Here is an 8,882-nt window from a genome sequence, read left to right as displayed (position 1 = left end):
ATCAGAGTGCATCTCATCCAAAGTAGGCAGCCAGGAAGTGTGTATCTGTGTGAGAGTGTTTGTGTGTGTCTTCCCATTTCTCAGAAGAAAAGTGAACTGATATGTGGTTATTGGTTTTGAAGAAGTGATGCGGGGCTACCGAACCACAACAAGTTTGCCCATTCCAAGAGATGTCAGCTTTCATTCACTGAGTTATATGTTGCTGTAAAACGTTGCCCTCCTTTGGCCCCTTCTTGGTACATCAGGCAACTGGAGACCATACAAGAGCAATGTTGTGAGTTTGAGTGCAGCTCTTGACGTTTTTTGCATGACATCTCCTTTCTCTTATTTATTGCCCACTGTTAAATCAAGCAGAGAGGCTATAAAAATAATTTTTTAGGGGGAAAAAAAACTTCCCTACAAGATTAAACCAAAGAGCAGATGTAATGAAGCTGGACTACATGCGTCTTTGACATGTGAGAAAGCTGGCCAACTTACCACAACACATCAACTTTAATCTTGAAAATCTCTGTTGTCACCCTATTAGGAATGCGGAATAATTTTTAAATAGCCTGCAACTTTATTTCCCCTTTTTATGTTTATTTGGGGAAACTAATTGATTACTCTCGAAAAAATCAGACGCAGCTGAAATATTTCAGTCAAGAGTGAATCAGGTTGATGCAGCTGGCCAAAGCCAAAAGTTTGTAGCCAGGACGATCTTTACTTTTGGCAGCGTGGGGCGATTTGGATGCTGTATGAAGAATGCAGCGAGGATTAGGTGAAATCGCTGCGATTGTGTGATTTATGAACCGTTTTGCGTCAACAGGCTGTGACTGACTTCGACAAATTGACGCTCATTCAACCACTTTGCGTAACTCTTTAAGGTAATAGTTCTATCAGCATATGTTTCTCATTCGTCCAGCGGTGTTGGGTCTTGGTATGAGAAACCGCTTCTTCCTTTTAATGCAGTGAATTTATTTATGATTGTGCGATGCGTGGCTTGGTAACTTGATGTGCACGTGATGGTACAAACTGTTTTGAAAGTCGAAGGAAAACAGTGTAGCGCTTTTCCGAGCACAGTAAACAGCTGCGTGACGAGTCAAAAGAGTTGCCCCGGCAGAACAATCATGAAAAACCTTGACTTGGAAAAAGCTGCGGACATTTAGTAAATAAGGTGCTAAATTTGATGAGCAGCTGTGGATGTCTACATGTTGGAATCTCATGAAAAAAGATAATGGGATCAGGTTTTCTAAATGAATGTTTTAAGCTCTTGAATATATAGAGGGGAGAAAATATAGTTCAGATAAAGTGACAACATAGCCTGAGATCTAAGCCCTATTTGACACAGTGTATATGCACAGTAAGCCAGTAATGAGATCCTGATGCATGCAGTGTCAGTTTCTCAAGGGGCTTGGCTTCTAGCATGGGTCAAAGTAACTGTGGGCCCCACCTGACACATCCACACATCCGACTGTGGGAGGTTTTCTGGAGACACCTGTTCTGGTTCTCTCAGGGGTCCTGAAAAGAGTGCCAAAAAGATCGGTCGGAGGGAAGTTATTTGATGTAACGCCACTGAAGAGGGCTAAAATGCTGCGTAGTTATACAATTACATATCCTCTTTTTCAACTTCTACTCTTGCCTCCTCTGGCAGATTTGGGATTTGAATGTGCAGGAATGAGAAAGTGATTGAACACAAAATCACACGTGCAGAACTCTGGATGCTGGTTGGAGCACATGTGCGAGAGCAACAGTAATGCGCCCAAATGGAAATATGTGTTTCTGCTTCAGTAAGCAGTCAAGGATTTCTCTTTGTTGAAGGGATCAATATTGTGCAGGAAAAAAAGAGACAACATGGAGATGCAGTATGTGCTTGTGGAATAAAATGGATGTTTCCAGGATTTTCCTGTCTCCAGCTTCCGATGGGTTTGAAACTAGTTTGCTCCAGTTACATTCAGTGGAAAGAGAAGTGTAGAGCTCGTGCTGCACTTTCTAAATATCATCTGCCTTTAAAGTGACACGAGGTGCTGTTTCATTTTTCTTTACTAAATTGTGTATCCACTGTTAATGCTTACTTTGCAGAATCAACATTTATACAGCATTTTATCCATCTTACTTGCAAATATGAATTTTTATAGATGAAACTAAAACGGAGCATTACACTGCTGCCTACGTATGCATAATTTTATAAACAGATATAAGAATACAGACTGTATTTAAAAGCCAATTTGGCCACCATGAAGCTAAGTGAAGTCTTATCTGGAACCCCAAGCTGACCATACCCATCTTTATTGCTCTTTTGTTTACTGTAAAGGGAGCATAACTTAAAAATGAACATGGTCTACTCAGTAAGACATGAAAATATTGATTTATGCCATGAATTTAGTAAGAAAGTGCTAAATGAAGTCATAGATCAGGGCATCTGCAAGGTTGTTCACCTATAGACCTTTATACAGTCACACTGCTTTTTGCAACCAGAGGAGTTCACCTTTGCAACATAAAAGCTATGCTCACTGTTTGATGATATGAAAATGGGATGGGACCGTGGTGCAGTGATTAGTGCTTATTAGAGGGCTCTGGGTTTGACTCCACCATCTGGGACCTTTCTTTCTGTAGTGCACATGTTCTACCTGTGCTTGCATGTATGCATGTTAGATTAAATGGGAATTCTAAACTGGCCATAGTTGTGATTTGTGAACTTCTCTGTTGGCTCCATGACAGGCTTGTGTACCCTACTTCTTGGTTCTATGATGATATGACAGCTGGGATAGGCTCCAGCCTCCTCCCAGTAGGACATGCCTATAACATCTCACCTGGGAGGAGATACCCAGGAGCCACCCTAATTAAATGCCCCAACAATTTCAGTTTACTTCTTGGTGGAGGAGCTGCGGCAGTCCCTCCAAAATTGAGCTTCTCACCCAGTTTCTAAAGCTGAGTCCAGACACCTTTGTTTCTTTTTGGATATAGGGGTTTATCCAAAATCAAATTCGTTTGGTCATTACCCAAAGCTTGTGACTTTAGATGTTTTTATTCTCAGCTCTCTCTTCACCACATCAGAGTGGTAGAGTGTCAACATCAGATGCTGCACCAGTCTGTCGATCTAATCTCCCGCTCCCCTATACCCTCACTTGTGAACAAGTCCCCAATGTACCTAAACTGCTCCACTTGGGGCAGCAACTTATCCCTGACTCAAAGTGGGCATTCCACCCTTTTACTGCAGAGAACTTTGCCCTCTGACTTGAAGGTGCTAATACTCATTCTCACCAATTCTCACTTGGCTGCAAAACCCTGCAGTGCTGGAGGCCACCAGCTGATGAAGCCAATAGAACCACATTATCTGTAAAAGGCAGATATGAGATTCTGAGGCCACCAAAGTGGAAGCCTGGCAACAGAGGGCATTGCTGTCAAACACAGAAACCGGGTATGAGTCCGACTTATTGCCAGCAATGCAGACAAAGCTGCTGCTGTGGTTGTACAGAGACAACAACACACCCTGAGAGACGTGGCCACATGCTTTTTTAGTCCACAAAACATCTATTGTCCTCTCATATTATTAAAGTGTTTTTTCACTTTATTCTTTGATGCCTTGTTATTGCAAAAATATCAAGATACACTATAAAGGGCACGCTTCATAAAGGGCCTTTTCGAATAAGGGAACTATTTGGCAAAATCCACACATGCCAACAGTGTGAAGTAGTAAATATTTGTGAAGCACATAATTTACCCCCTTCGAAATCCCTGTAATATGATAAGAATTTATAATCCATCCATCAATTGCAAAGGTGGCTGGAGCCTCTCCCAGCTGTCAATTTGTATTCCATCTTGTGTATTTCATTGTCAGACACAATGCACTTTAAAAACTGAATTGTTTGCTGAGACAATAATAAGATGTGCCACTTACATAATTAAACGTTCCACACATGTTAGCATAATCGCTACGTGTGAGCTCATGTCTAGAAGTGAAACACAGAAGAAGAAATCTAACGAAGCAAAAGTTATCATACCTAAATAAACATGATGTGCGTTACAATGATGATAAGTTTACGAGGCAAAATCAAATTAAAAAATAAATAAATAAATAAATTTTACGTCTGCAGACACATGGGTGAGTTCACATATTTGTGTGTCAGCATTCTTACAAATGACTGAAGTTATCAGGAACATTTTTACTGCTCCAACAAGCATGAAAAGGCCATCATTTTTTCCATACAGCTCGTGGATACTTTTCCAACTCTTCGGGAGAGAAAGGATTGCCTAGAAAGATTTTCATCTTACACACTCGCAGACGTTCTGACACCGCTTTCAGACAATGTCAGCAAAATCTGCTTCTCAATGTGTGGAGCCAGCCGGAAGGCAGTTAACATATAAAAACTTGACTCTGCTTTCCAGCCGGTCTACTCAGACTACATAGCAGAACCAGCTAAATCAGGAGCAACGGAGGTTGGACTTTGCCTAAGTATAGTTTTTTTTTTTAAAAGTTTGTTATAGTAGGTAATTAAAACACATGGAACATGTTATTAATACAAATTAAATCTGTCTGTGTGTCAGAATTAATATCTCAGTATAAGCTGTTTTCTTTAAAGGGGTTGCAAAATAAGGGTTTGGCAAATCTTTTTAGTTTAAAAGTCCCCAGTTTGGTGAAAATGTGTCATACCTTCAAATATTATTAAAGTTGTTTGGTGTCGAGAGTGGAAAACTGACACTTTCAAGCAGTTGTGCAACAAGAATGTGACTTAACAAAAAAAAAAAAAAGAAGATAGGAAGGAGAGAAGCGAGAACGGCTGATATCTTTAAACAGCTCGCCATGTGTATTTTCGCGAGTGGATGTTCCATTACAGCAGCACACAACATGGCTGAAAAAGCCATCAGAGATGTAAGAGGATATGGTGTGATCGCTTGTTTCCACTGCTGAAAAAGGGAGGGGAACTTGCAGCATTGTAGTGCTGTTAATAAAGAGCAGGCGAGGAATTGCTGTCGTCTCCTTCTGTGTTGAAGCATCGGTCTATGGGGCCTCTTCTCTCTGTGCACTTAACAGACAGCACAGTTGCCTCCGCACACGCAAAAAGGAAATGCAACTTTGTTTTTAACTCTTGAAGTGTTAATGAGTTTTCCTTGACAGAAAAACTCAAATTTGCAAGAAATATGATAAAATAAATACTAAGCATCCATAACTGGGGTAGGAACAGATAACCCTTGCGTGTCTAAACGATTATGGTTGTGCTTGAAACTTTGAGCAGTAAAAAAGTCTCCGGACAAACAGACTTATTTGGCCTCACTGTTATTTCCTGTGCAGTGTGAGTGTAACATAATGTCTGGACTGGGTACACATGAACAATGTGTACTAAAATCTTTGACACCCCACTTCCACATGTCTCAAATGGACAGAGCTCTAATCATTCATATTTCCAGCTCAGGGTTTAAGCAGCGCTAGGACTACTCTAAAAAGTTATAGTTCATGTCATTCATCCGAGACTGAAGTTCCTCTGGTGACAATGGCCACGATGGTGTGGATCCAGCATCGCCATACGCAGCCAACAGAGCTTTCTGATTATTTAAAGAATTTCACGGATATTTGCGCTTTTGGATAGTACCAATTGCAGAAAGATGATTTCTCTCAAAGCAAAGGAAGGGGATATCCAGACTGCCTGTTTTCCAAAAGATATGAGGCCTGTGTTTGATCAGAGTTTATTTGTGTAAGTCAGATAAATCAGACTTCAGAGGGCCTCCAGCTATCAGCACTGTCTGGTTTTGTTGTGCGTGAGATTACAGGCAGGCCAAGACTTCACAACGTGATTAAATTAGACCCAGTGCATCTGCTTCTGGTTTCACACCAGTGCCATCAAGAAACGAGTTAAAGGACGTCTTGTTTGTCATCTTGGATGCTTGTTTGTTGATTTTGGGGCTCATCCATACTTTTTTTCAGCCTGGATTTGAGCAAATGTCCAAATATGTACTTAGACTTAAATGGAAAAAAGATCATTAATTTACCCATTTAAAAAAAAGATGGTGTCTATCATTTCAAATACCTATAGTGAAGCATCCTAGACCCACCACATTCTATACCTCCCCTGACCTTCTTAAAGCCTTTTAAAGACTATTGATTATTTCAGTAATCAATAGTTGATCAGGTGGTTTGATTAAGAGCAGGGTTCAGGCAGACAGCTCGGAGCCCTTTGCTGCAGGACTTCAGCTTGCAGCCCAACATGTCTGGCACCTCTGTTTTCTGGGAGCAATGAGTGTGCGCCCCCATGCTTGGCAAAGAAAAGGAGTATGGATATTTTCCCAATGACGAGAGGAACTCGTGCCCTGAAATAAATGACTTACTTTATTTCAAGTGACAGACCCACTTCTTTGCTAGAACACTTGCCCTTGGCAAACCCTTAGTCACTTTGCTCAGCAACAACATAGGTTCACTCTTTAGACGAGCCAGTGGGAAAACTAAATGCTGACTTAACTTGGATTCTGGGGAATGGAAACAAATGCATGCTTCCCAGGAGTTAAATCGATTATTGCCCTATGATGTTAAATGTGTTTTTATGGAGCACTGGACCGGAGGGTTGGGGTTAAAGTATAAGATGAGGTGAAAGGTTGAGGTGGGGGTTTTTTCCCTGATGAGAAAGTGACATATCAAAGTTAATTTATTTGTCTCAAGTAGTACTACGCTTGTAAAAGCAGTTGCAGCTGATATTATAGTGAAGATTCTTAGAAATGTTTCTACCTTCTTTAAAAGGTATGAATTCAAATCCGAAATAAATTCTCTGCTCTCTCAGTGAAGGTCTTAGGAAAGATATTACTAAGTTGCTATTAAGTATTTAGGGTTAGTTCCACATTTGCTTCCTTGCTTAGATCAAAGCTAACGGGATAACCCTCCCATATCGGCTAAAGATTAGCATTTAGATTAAGGCAAGGTTTTTCCAAAGAGGTAAATAGCCCTGATAATTTTATTGCCATTGGATCTGTCCAGTGCTGACAAAATCTGCCTAGACATCTTGGTATCGTGTTTTGCACGTCATTTAACGCCACAATCTGACACGCTAACAGCATGAAGTACGTATGAATGACACTGAAGTGATGTGCTATTCATGCCCAGTCTTATGACATGTTGTTGTACCCACTGTTTTTATTCGGTTTGTCAACTTTGAGCTATAACAGAGTGCAAAAAATAAATATGTAATGGTAATAAAATAAATTACGATGATGCTTTTCAGTGCTATATAGTGGAGTTAGCTTTGGACAAAGCAAAAGTCTCGCTGTACTAAGCTTTCCAATTTCTGTCTCTAGCTTCTTAGAGACATGAGTTACTCTTCTCATCTAATCATTAATTTAATACAGTGACTGTTTTCCATCCATCCATCCATTTTCTTTCCACTTATCCAATTCAGGTCGCTGAGGGGCTGGATCCTGTCCCAGCTGTCATGGGGCAAAAAGCAGGCTGCACCCCGGACAGGTCACCAAAGTGCAGCATGGCTAGCACATAACGACAGACAATCATTCACGCACATGTTCACACCTACAGCCAATTTAACATCACCAATTAACTTAACATGTATGTCTTTGGAGTGTGGGAGGAAGCCAGATTACCTGGAGAGAACTCACGCAAAGACAGGGAGAACAAGCAAACTCTACACAGAAAGAATAAACAATCTAACAAACAATAAATCTGCAGAAAAAGACATCTGTTTGCAATACAGATTTGCACAAGAAAACAGACAAAACTAGGACACTTGGAAAGTTCATCCTCTGCTAGTGCCAATGCTCACACAGACATTAGTGCCCTATTTTGAAATGTTAAAGAAAGGGATCCAGACGTGTGCCAGAAAAGTAATGCTCCTTTTCTCTGCCATGGTTCATGATATTTTTGTGTAATCTTACTAACAGACTGAGACAGGTCTTTGAAGAAAAGAAAAAAGAGAATATTTCTATCTGTCAGCAGTGAATGTTATCTATGAGTTCTCTGTTTGACTTAGACATGATTGTGTTCTAATTTCTTAAATTGCTGTAAGTTTCCAGGCCGGTCTCACTGAGAGTGGGAGGCAAGTAGAGCCAGCAGATTATGGAAAAATTCACTGAGATGAATGTTGTCTATATTTGCAGTAGCCAAGCATCAGACAGGGTGGTATTTAACACCAAAGTGACTGAAGTGGAGCATCACACGCAGAGAAGAGTTCTTCTTTTCATCCTGTGTTTGAATAAGAGGCTTCTCTCCCTCTTACTGTTAAAACTGGTAATCTGGTGATGAGCTGCACACCAACGCATCGATTATAAATACACATCAACACCAAACTGTCCAATGTCTAAATCACTCAGCAGTGACGGGATTACAAGCTCAGCATTTGAGACTCCTAATGGCCAGTGAAAGTGAACTTTCCTTGATGTTCTTTCAGTTAATTGCTAGCATTTATTCATCCTTTTAAAATGCCTGCTGGTTGCTAACTACTTGCCTCTGCAGAAACTGCTGGTTTACTGTGTCACACATTGACATCCTCTGGCAAAACTTTAAGAACCACCCTGGAACGTGCTCTGGACTTGAAACCAGCCACCAGTGCCAGACCCATATAGCAGTCTTTGGTGTGTGCCACGTGGACTATTCCAAGAACCTCAACCCAAATACCTCTGACACAGAGCTACAAGAGCAAGGTTTTGACTTCCCTATTTTCCCTAATAGCGCATTTCTTTCCTGGCCTCGCCATCATTTACTTAACCCCTTCCCTTCCTGGTTTCTGCACTGATAGACAGAGTTTTGGTGCAAAACCACATAAAAAAAAAAAACCTTCAATCGTGCTAACCAAAGGATTTTGCAAAGTCTGTGACTTTGCCTTTTCATTTTAAAGCACTATTAAACATTTGAAGCAGTGACAGTTAGGGATGGGTATCGTTTAGGTTTTATCCGATACCGGTGCCAAATC

This window comes from Haplochromis burtoni, unplaced genomic scaffold (assembly GCF_018398535.1).
Source record: "Haplochromis burtoni strain Fernald_Lab_line unplaced genomic scaffold, NCSU_Asbu1 Contig_12, whole genome shotgun sequence".
In the NCBI taxonomy this organism is placed as follows: domain Eukaryota; kingdom Metazoa; phylum Chordata; class Actinopteri; order Cichliformes; family Cichlidae; genus Haplochromis; species Haplochromis burtoni.
This window is presented reverse-complemented; position numbering follows the sequence as displayed.